This window comes from Rissa tridactyla, chromosome 9, assembly GCF_028500815.1.
Source record: "Rissa tridactyla isolate bRisTri1 chromosome 9, bRisTri1.patW.cur.20221130, whole genome shotgun sequence".
Taxonomy (NCBI): Eukaryota; Metazoa; Chordata; class Aves; order Charadriiformes; family Laridae; genus Rissa; species Rissa tridactyla.
Genome location: NC_071474.1, coordinates 26,102,112 through 26,110,421, shown reverse-complemented (window position 1 = coordinate 26,110,421; position 8,310 = coordinate 26,102,112). Strand labels below are relative to the sequence as shown.

Genomic DNA, 8,310 nt, shown 5'->3' with positions numbered 1-8,310 from the left:
TGAACGAACGGCAGATGCTCTCTTTTAATCTCTCACCCTTCCCAGAATAGAAGGGAGGGAGAATAAAGGAGAGAGACTTATGGGTTGAAAAGAAACGAAAACTACTTTAACGAGATCTTAGCAATAAAAACATCCTTGGCACCAGGCAGAGGGTTGCTCCCCGGGGGGACAAGGGGAGATCACAGAGCTCCTCTGTGTGCGGGGCAGGGCTGAGGGGGCTGCGCGGAGGAGGGATGCGAGCACGGGAGGAGGCAGGGATGCTTGCGGGGAAGATGGGATGCCCTGCTTTGAGGAGAGCGGCACACGGCGGGAGAGTGAGGGATGCTTGCGGGACAGGAGGAATGCATGCACGGGAGGGGGCATGCAGGCAGGGCAGGAGGGATGCGGGGAGGGATGCGGGGAGGGATGCCGGCGGGGCGGGCAGAGGGGAGGCAGGCGAGGGTAGGGGAGGCAGAGGCCGGGGGAGGCAGGACGGAGCCGGGGCCGGGGCCGGGGGCGCGCCCTGGCGGTGCCCGCGGCTCCTCCCCGCCCCGAGTGACTCCGCGGCGGCCCAATGGTCGCGCCGGGACGCCGTGATGGGCGGGCGGGCGGCCCAATGGGGCGGGGGCGGCGGGGCCGGGGCGAGCCGAGCGCGGGCAGCGGGGCTGGGTCCTCGGCGCGGCGGGACGGCGCGGCTCGGAGCGGCGGGCGGTGAGAGGTGAGCGCTCCCGGCAGCTCTTCCAGCGCCCATCCAACTCGGGGAAAGTTGCCGGCGCTCGCCCACGGCCTGCGGCGGCCCCGGCGGAGCATCCCGGCAGTGGTGGGGCGGGAGGCGCCGAGCGGCCCCAGCGGCTCCGCGGGGCCCGGCCCGGGCCGCCGCCTGGCTCCGCTGCCGGCCAGGCGCGTCCCCGGGGAGGGGAGGGGGGGGTCCCGGGCAATGAGGCGGCGGGACGGGCGCGGAGCCCTGCGCGGAGCCGGGACGGGCGCGGAGCCCTGCGCGGAGCCAGCGGTGCCCGCCGGGACGTGGGGTCCGTGTGCCCCGGGCGCGCTCCGGCCACCCCCTCCAGCCTCCCCCGCGGCGAGGAAAAGGCGCTTGTCTGATTCATTGCCCTGGAAGCCTCCCCCCGCCGCCCGGGGCCATGCGCTGGCCCCGCCGCCCGTGCGGAGGGGGAGCCCCGGCTGCGCGGAACGCGGGGTCCGTGCGAGCCCCCGGCGGCAGCGAGGGGAGGCACCGGCGAGGGGGGTCGGCGTTTAACTTCCAGCTTCTGTACGGGATGTTGTTCCCGAAAAGCAGAAAAAGTGCGGAAATAGGAGCCGGCTTCTCGTCTAAATGGAGCGGGGTGAAGTGAAGTGAAGTTAGCGGGACAGCTGCGGGGGGTTATTTTTATACGTCTCTAATTCGGACTGGGAGAGGAAGCGTCACCCCGCGCCCCCGAACAATGGCTTCTTGTTGGGAGCCTGCGAAGGGAAGGGGAAGAGCAGGGAACGAAGAAGGAGGTGAAGTGTTAGACTTGCCTTTGCATAGGAAAGGCTGGGGCGCCCTGGCACGGGCTGTAAGTATTCCGATGGGTGGCATCAAGCCCCGATGCTTGCAGAGGTAACAAACTCCGCAGACGTGACTTTGCTCCAGTTGTAAGGTTTTATCGAAGTGGAAACAGCAGCGAGACGTGGATGGGAATCTAACCCCAAGTTAATGCTGCCTTGGGACAGGCTGCATGTGTCTGCCCTGCGACAGCATCCATTCCTTCAAGTGGGGCATCACTTGAACTCCTTTCTTTCTTTTCAGGAGAGCTGTTGGTATGGCTCTGAGCAAATGCCGTTGAATCAGCCTCCGAGGTTGTTATTGCTGTTACACAATCCCAGTGGAATGCGTGTGCACACGAGAGCTGGGCTTCCTGTTTTTGGTCAGTCTGTAGAAGAGACTATAAAAGATAATAGATCTCTCAGATAAATGGCTTTTGCATGAGAACTTGGAGCCATTGTTCAACCAGTAACACTTGTGACTTCTCCAGTAAGCCTGGTAACCTGAGAAGAAAAACCCCTTAATGCTGGGAGACTTGCTCAGGGTAACTTTAAAGACAACAGCTGGAACCTGGATATAAAGAGGGAATAGTTACAGAGATCAACATATGTTAGTGCTGTGCATAATGATGTACAGAAATTCAATCTGTTTTGAAAAGAAATCTTGTGTAAAGAGGAGCCGCTGGTAGTTTGTCAGCAGAGAGCAGCGTTTCGGGGGTTTAGTGGACACAAGGCGAGTCCCCTGGGTGCAATATTCTGCAGCCGATTTCTGCCCCAGGGCTGTTTGATGGCCTCCTGTGGGGTGTGTGCACAGAGAGCTTAAATTCCGTATCTACTGGTTTGCGTGTGAATAACTCTTTTAAAAAAAAAAAAAAAAAAGGTAGGTTTTAAAATAATTTGCTAAGAGAAATCTTTTCGAAACACTGCTGTTATCACAGCCCCTTCATCTTGCCAAAAGTTTAACAATTTGAGGATGTTGCTTGGTTGTAACCAGGCTCCTTTGAAGGAATTCTCTGCTTGTGAAAGATGAATTACTCATTCTTTGTCTGGGTTAAGAGATCATAATGTGATTATTAAACTTGGTGCTAGATATAAAGAATTATGCTTAACCAGGGTCTTTGTTCTCTTATCAAAGCTAATCTGACCAAGTTTCCCCTCCTATAAAGTAGGCAAACATCTCCCCAGATTAAAGAATGCCCCAAACTCCAGAAACCTATTTACTAGTTTTGGCTAGATTAGCTTCGCAGTGGGGAGGGCTCTGGGGACTGAGGACTTCATTAGGTATTCGGCTGATGGATGCTCGGATTTGGGATAAATGCAGAGGAACTCCTTCCCCCGGGGCTCCCTCACTGGCTTCTCTGCTCGGGGGTCCCGATTGTTGTGAGATTAAGATGGTGAGTGAAGGAATCGCAGCCTCGTTAAATGGGTTTGCTGATGAATCCACTCATGCGGGATCTTCTAGTAACTCTTTCCTGTGTTTACCCGGCTCGCCAGTGCAGCAACTGAACTGCCTTTGGAGAAGAGGGACACGGCAGTTGTGGCCTGGCGGAAGCAGAGGAGAGTGCTCCTGCGTGATTGATGGGAAAGGATGGGGGGGGGGGACGGGAATGCAGTAATTTTGCTTAAGCAGCTGCCAGTGATCAAAGTGATCCAAGTGCCCTTGTGAGTAGCTTTATAGGAAACCTTCATGTCGGACGTTCTGTCTGTCTTTTGTGTAGTAAAACTGCAAGCGCTCCGCTTCTTGGCGCAGCAGTGCAGGAGTTGTGGTTTTGCTAATGTGTGCAGTGTAATGCATCGGGAGGAGAGAGATGCCTTTCGATTTGCACGATTGGCAGAGAGTTTGGGGAGGGTGTGCCCACCACCTTTCTATTTGGGGATTTTAATCCACTTCCTTGTCAAAGTAGGTGGTAGGGATCAGTAGGAAGTACACGCGGTCACTTACGAGAGCTTCGTTTAGCACTTGAGGTTGTCCTGGTGCTGATATTTCAGGTGGTAATAGTTTATTTGGTGATGTTTCCCAGGTACGGCCTATCTCTGTCCTTGGTAACCTGTTTTACATAGCAATAGCGATAGGTGGCGGGACACAAAGGGGCTGTGTTTTCAGCGAAACCAAAGGCTGTATGAGTTCTGCGTTATAGCAAATTTTAACAGGGTTATCCCTGCGCAGAGCCATGGGGATGCTGCTTCTGGTCAAGAAGAGGGTTGGGAAGGGAAGGTGGAGAAGGAAGGACAGAGCTGTCGGCGGCTACAGCGTTGCTTTGCAGCTTGGCCAGAGTTGGGCCGGGGGTGGGGGGGAAATTTATGTGGCTACAACTTGTTTTTTTATCGGTGTGCCACAGAGTAGCAATAAACAGAAGAGAAAGGTGGTTTGAGCGAGTGTTTTGTTCAGGCTTTGAATGTGAGCTTTGCCTCCGTGTGGGTTAGAGCAGTAATTCAGCACAGAAAAGCAGATTCTCCCAGCGCCAGCTGTTTAAACATGTGACTGACAAGCTATCAGCCTCCATGGTGCAATAACAGATATTAATTTTTAACTTATTAGTTGCTACTGAGAAGTTCCTTGACATATTGGGAATAGCCACAATATGATGTGTTAATATTTATTAACTAATTAGTGACCTTTGCATACTCAGCGCTTCTTGAACTAAGTTCTATTGTGTATTAAGTATTCCGTGTATCTTCTTTGGACATTGAGCTCATGGAGTAATTAAAGTTGCTAATTATTTCAAAAAAGCCAAACATGAATCCAGAAATTTATACCAGCAGATCTGTGCGAAAGGTAGAGTTAAATACTGATTTTTAAAGAGTTTACCAAAGAACCTTAATGCATATTAGCAAGAAGTTCTTTCCAATGAGGGTGGTGAGACACTGGCCCAGGAGACGTTCAAGGCCAGGCTGGATGAGGCTCTGAGCAACCTGATCTAGTTGAAGACGTCCCTGCTCCCTGCAGGGGGGTTGGACTAGGTGGCCTTTAGAGGTCCCTTCCAACCCAACACGTTCTGTGATTCTATGATATGCAGAGCAAAACATTCCTGAATATCTTTTCATTTCAAGTACATTGCAAAACTCAGACCAACTCTTCTGATGAGGGTGATGCAAGGTGGTATTAAATCAGTATTTGTTGGGTTACTCTAATGAATGTCACAATATCACCTTGCTCTTTCCTGTCCTGGCTCACCAAACCCTTCGATAGGCATCTCTTAGCATCTCTGCACCCACGTTCCTGTTGGCATTTGGGGACTGGGCGCTTCCACAAGCGGCTGTGGCGGTGGTGAGGAGGTCCTGGCTGAGCTCCGCCTGCGGTGCTGCCTTGAGGGGGGGGATGGAAGGACCGTTTCCCCTCTGACCACCCCAGAGTGTCGCTCAGGCTCTAACACACAACCCGCTTTCCCTGGTGAAAGCCCTTTCCCAGGATGCCTGGAGGTACCTGCTGCTGGTAGATGAGTAGGTGGGAAGGGCGAGAGGTGCGATCTCGTGACTGAAGGGTGATGGCCTGATGTCTGGGCGCTGCCTGGGAGAAACGGTGTGGACTGTCCCTCCTGGCGGCCCTCTGAGCAGCGGTGGCTCAGCTGACAGTGACTGGGCTGCTGTAATCGCTTTCGGCCGTGTGACCGCTGCCCATGAATGCGCTACTGTTGTGTTCCCTGCTCCACATGCTTTGGGTGTCCATTATGGGTGTACCGTCCCTCTTGGGTTTATTGGATGGCAGGGAACTAAGAGTAGGTATCCCCGGCACGGTCTGTGCCAGGAGCGGGTGTGGGGCGGGTGGTGCTCAGGCACAGCAGCATTTAGCACAGCGTCAGTCTTAGCAGCTGCCTGCTTCGTGCTCTTCAGCGCTGATGCTGTAGTTGACGGGTCAGGCTTGTCCTGCCCATCCTCACCAGTGTTCCTGCTCTGGATGTGCTTCCTGCCTCTAGGCGAGGTTTTTCTGAAGCGGAGACTATGATAATGCCTCTCCATCACGTTCTGTGCTGTGAGATTCGCTTGGAGAGCTGCAGCGGGGCCTGTGAAGTCTCCTGGCTTGTGCAGGTCCCTTTCCCGAGGGAAGGGCTAGGTTAGGTGGAGGTTTCCTCTGCTTTACCAGCAACCAGCATGAGCCTGGTTGGGTGGCATCACCACACTATGCCATCAGGCTGGGGACGGGGCATCCCAGCTTTCAGAAGTCCTCCTGCCCTGTCTGTGCTGCAGCCCCCCAGCCCAGCCAGTCTCCCGTGGCACGCCTCCCGGACTGGGGGTGCTGCCTATGGACTGTGATGGGTGTCCACCCTTCCAGTTGAGGATCGAAGAGGTGATTTGATTACAGCCAAAAGATGGGACTTGTGAGTGTTTGTGGCTGCGGAGCCCAACCCTGAGGTTTCAGGTATTTGGTGTGACGCTGTGTGATAAGGTGTCGGTGCACCCGCTGTGATCTGCCAGCCGTGTACAGAGCAACCCGTCTTCTCGCACTGGCTGAGTGAGAAAGCATGATGAATCGGTGGAGCTGGAAGGCAGAAGTGTGCACTTAAAAGGGCTGGGGAGGAGGTGGGAGAAGAGGACGTGCCCATCCACCCTCTGCTGATACCGCGCTGTTTGATCTGGAGGTGGTGGCGTTGGAGGTGACGGAGCTCTTCCCCGCGGTGGGCACGTCTGACGTCCATCCTGCTGGTGGCAGCTGCCCTGACAGCAGGGCTGTCTGATCCACCTCTCCCGGCAGCTCTGTTCCCATCAGAGGGGTCTGGACCTCCCTGGACGGGGTGCTGAGCTGCGGTGGCCGGTGCTGTGCATGGCCAGTGCGCTCAGTCGCTGTGGCATCCGCCGGTCTCCTGGGAATCTGTAATAATCTGTTGGCTTTTTTGGTAATAGATTAGAAATGCCAAGAATGACAAGCAAGTCCTGTCTGGCCCGCTTGGAAGAATTCTATCGTGTGTGCTCCTCTAACAGCTAGTGTTTCACGTCTGGGCTTTGCGGGGTAACGCTTGGGCTGCTCAGAGCTGGTTTTGTCACTGGGTTTGCGAGTGGTGTGACGATGAAGAGGTGAGGCAGCCTCCGTGTCCCCAGCAGAGTTGCTATCAGCAGAGATGGAGCCGTCGAGATTCTTTCCCTTTTGCTTGTTTTGCTGATTGATTCCTGTTAGTTTATCTCCACCTTTCAGGGCGAGGTGGTCTGCTTGCCTGATGTCCCCTTCCTTGTGTCCTTCTGCGCTGGCTGGCCCGTGCTCTCCAGTGCCTGGAGCTGCGGGGCGACGTGCACGTTCCTGGGGGAGAACCGGCTCCTCCTGCAACATCCAGACTGTCTCTGCAGGGCGCAGCGGCCTGTGCACTGCTGACATTTGGGATTCAGTACGGAAGAAATAAAATAATTATTGGTTTGACATGCATCTGAGGATGTGGGGAGCAGGACAACTGTCGGAATGGGAAGCTCTGGTTAGGACTGCTGCTGATTGCTCATGTCAATCCATATGGGCCATGTGCTTCTAACCAGTCTCCTTGTCTCATTTCCTTCTCTGAAATGCTTACAGCTGTTTCTCCTGCCTCTTCAGTAGGTTTTTTGTTCCTGTAAAAGGAGTGACAGCTCACAGATGCTGCTGCGAATCCCCACTGTATAGCTGGGAAGAGAGTCTGTTACTGTGATCTTCAAGAGAAGATAAGGTGTAGTGTCTCTGCAGGAGGCCTAATTTCTGATATTTTGAAGTAAGCTTTTTTATTTTTCTTTTTAAAGCTGAAAACAGAGTTTGCTGTCTCATTCGCTGTTTCCCCATCACATACTGCCCGTAGTGGTGGAAGTGAACGAGCAGGTAGTTGGTGCTGTTGCTTACTGGTGGAATAAGGAAGGAAGAAGTGATGTTGGCCATGAACTTATTATCTAGCGTTAGGCATTCAGCATCCAGTCTTGCTGCTGTGCTTATAAAATCTGGATTGAATTTCACAGTGTTGCTTAGGTCCTGGCTTTTTTCCTAAGAAGTCCATGGCTGAAAGAAATGACAGCAGTGCTTGAGGGTGATCGTTGCTGGTCCTCCACTTAGCCCAGTGTACCGTCTCTTCTCTTCTGCCCTTTCTGCGTTCTGCCAAGAGAAGTAGTTGCAGATTTCTCTAGTGGGGTTAATAATCCAGCGCTGGTCAGGTGGAGAAGGTGCTCTGGAGATGCTGATGCCTTTGTGTGTGTTTCACAGTTTATGGATGGATGGATGGATGTTAAAGGGGCATCTGAAGACAGTGAGAGAAGCTACATGTACCCTCTTTGCCCAATGACCTGTGTGCTGCAAGGAAGGTGGGGTTAATACAATGAAGTAAATGGCTATGTAGAGTTGGCTTGAATGTCAAGTTGAGACAGTCTCTGTAACAAATAAAACCTAGTTGTATATTTATGTAGGAAGTCTGTGTGATCTTGGGCTTAGTTAGGTGCTGAGAGCATACGAAACCTCTCTGCTCTTAGTGGGTTAGTTGCCTGTGAGCTATAAACCCTAAATAAGCAAAACTTCTCTTATTTTTACAATCCTCAGGTGAGTTTGGTGGCTCTGCTTTGCCTTCTTTGCACTCCCAACGTCACAAAAGAACAAGATGTCCCAACAGCTGTTGCGTTGGTGTCTGAGATGGGAAACCTTCTCATATAGGATCCCGGTGGTGCGTTCGTGGCTGGTGACCGTTTTCCTGCCTCGTCCTCTCAAGGGTCTCACTGCTGTGCAGGGAGCCAGAGGTTGGCTTTTCCTCATGTACAAAATACACTGGGGCTTTACTCTTCTCAGCCCAAGTTATACTTTATAAACTGCCGTAGGAAATGGAAAATAAAGTAATTCTGATTTGTGTTGTTTCAGAGCCCTGTGCTTTAGACCAAAAT

At 53.2% G+C, this 8,310-nt stretch overlaps 1 protein-coding gene across 2 annotated transcripts in view; it reads left to right on the top strand.

The window, feature by feature from the left end:
* The first annotated feature begins 607 nt into the window (after positions 1–607).
* PLS3 (plastin 3) overlaps positions 608–8,310 on the top strand; it is a 54,518-nt gene continuing 46,815 nt past the window's right edge. The window contains exon 1 of one of the 2 annotated variants that reach the window (XM_054213850.1): positions 608–697. The gene's annotated coding sequence lies outside the window, so the exon portion shown is untranslated. Of the gene's footprint in view, positions 698–7,002; positions 7,167–8,310 lie in introns of those variants that run through there. The other variant, XM_054213851.1, reaches the window with a different exon arrangement.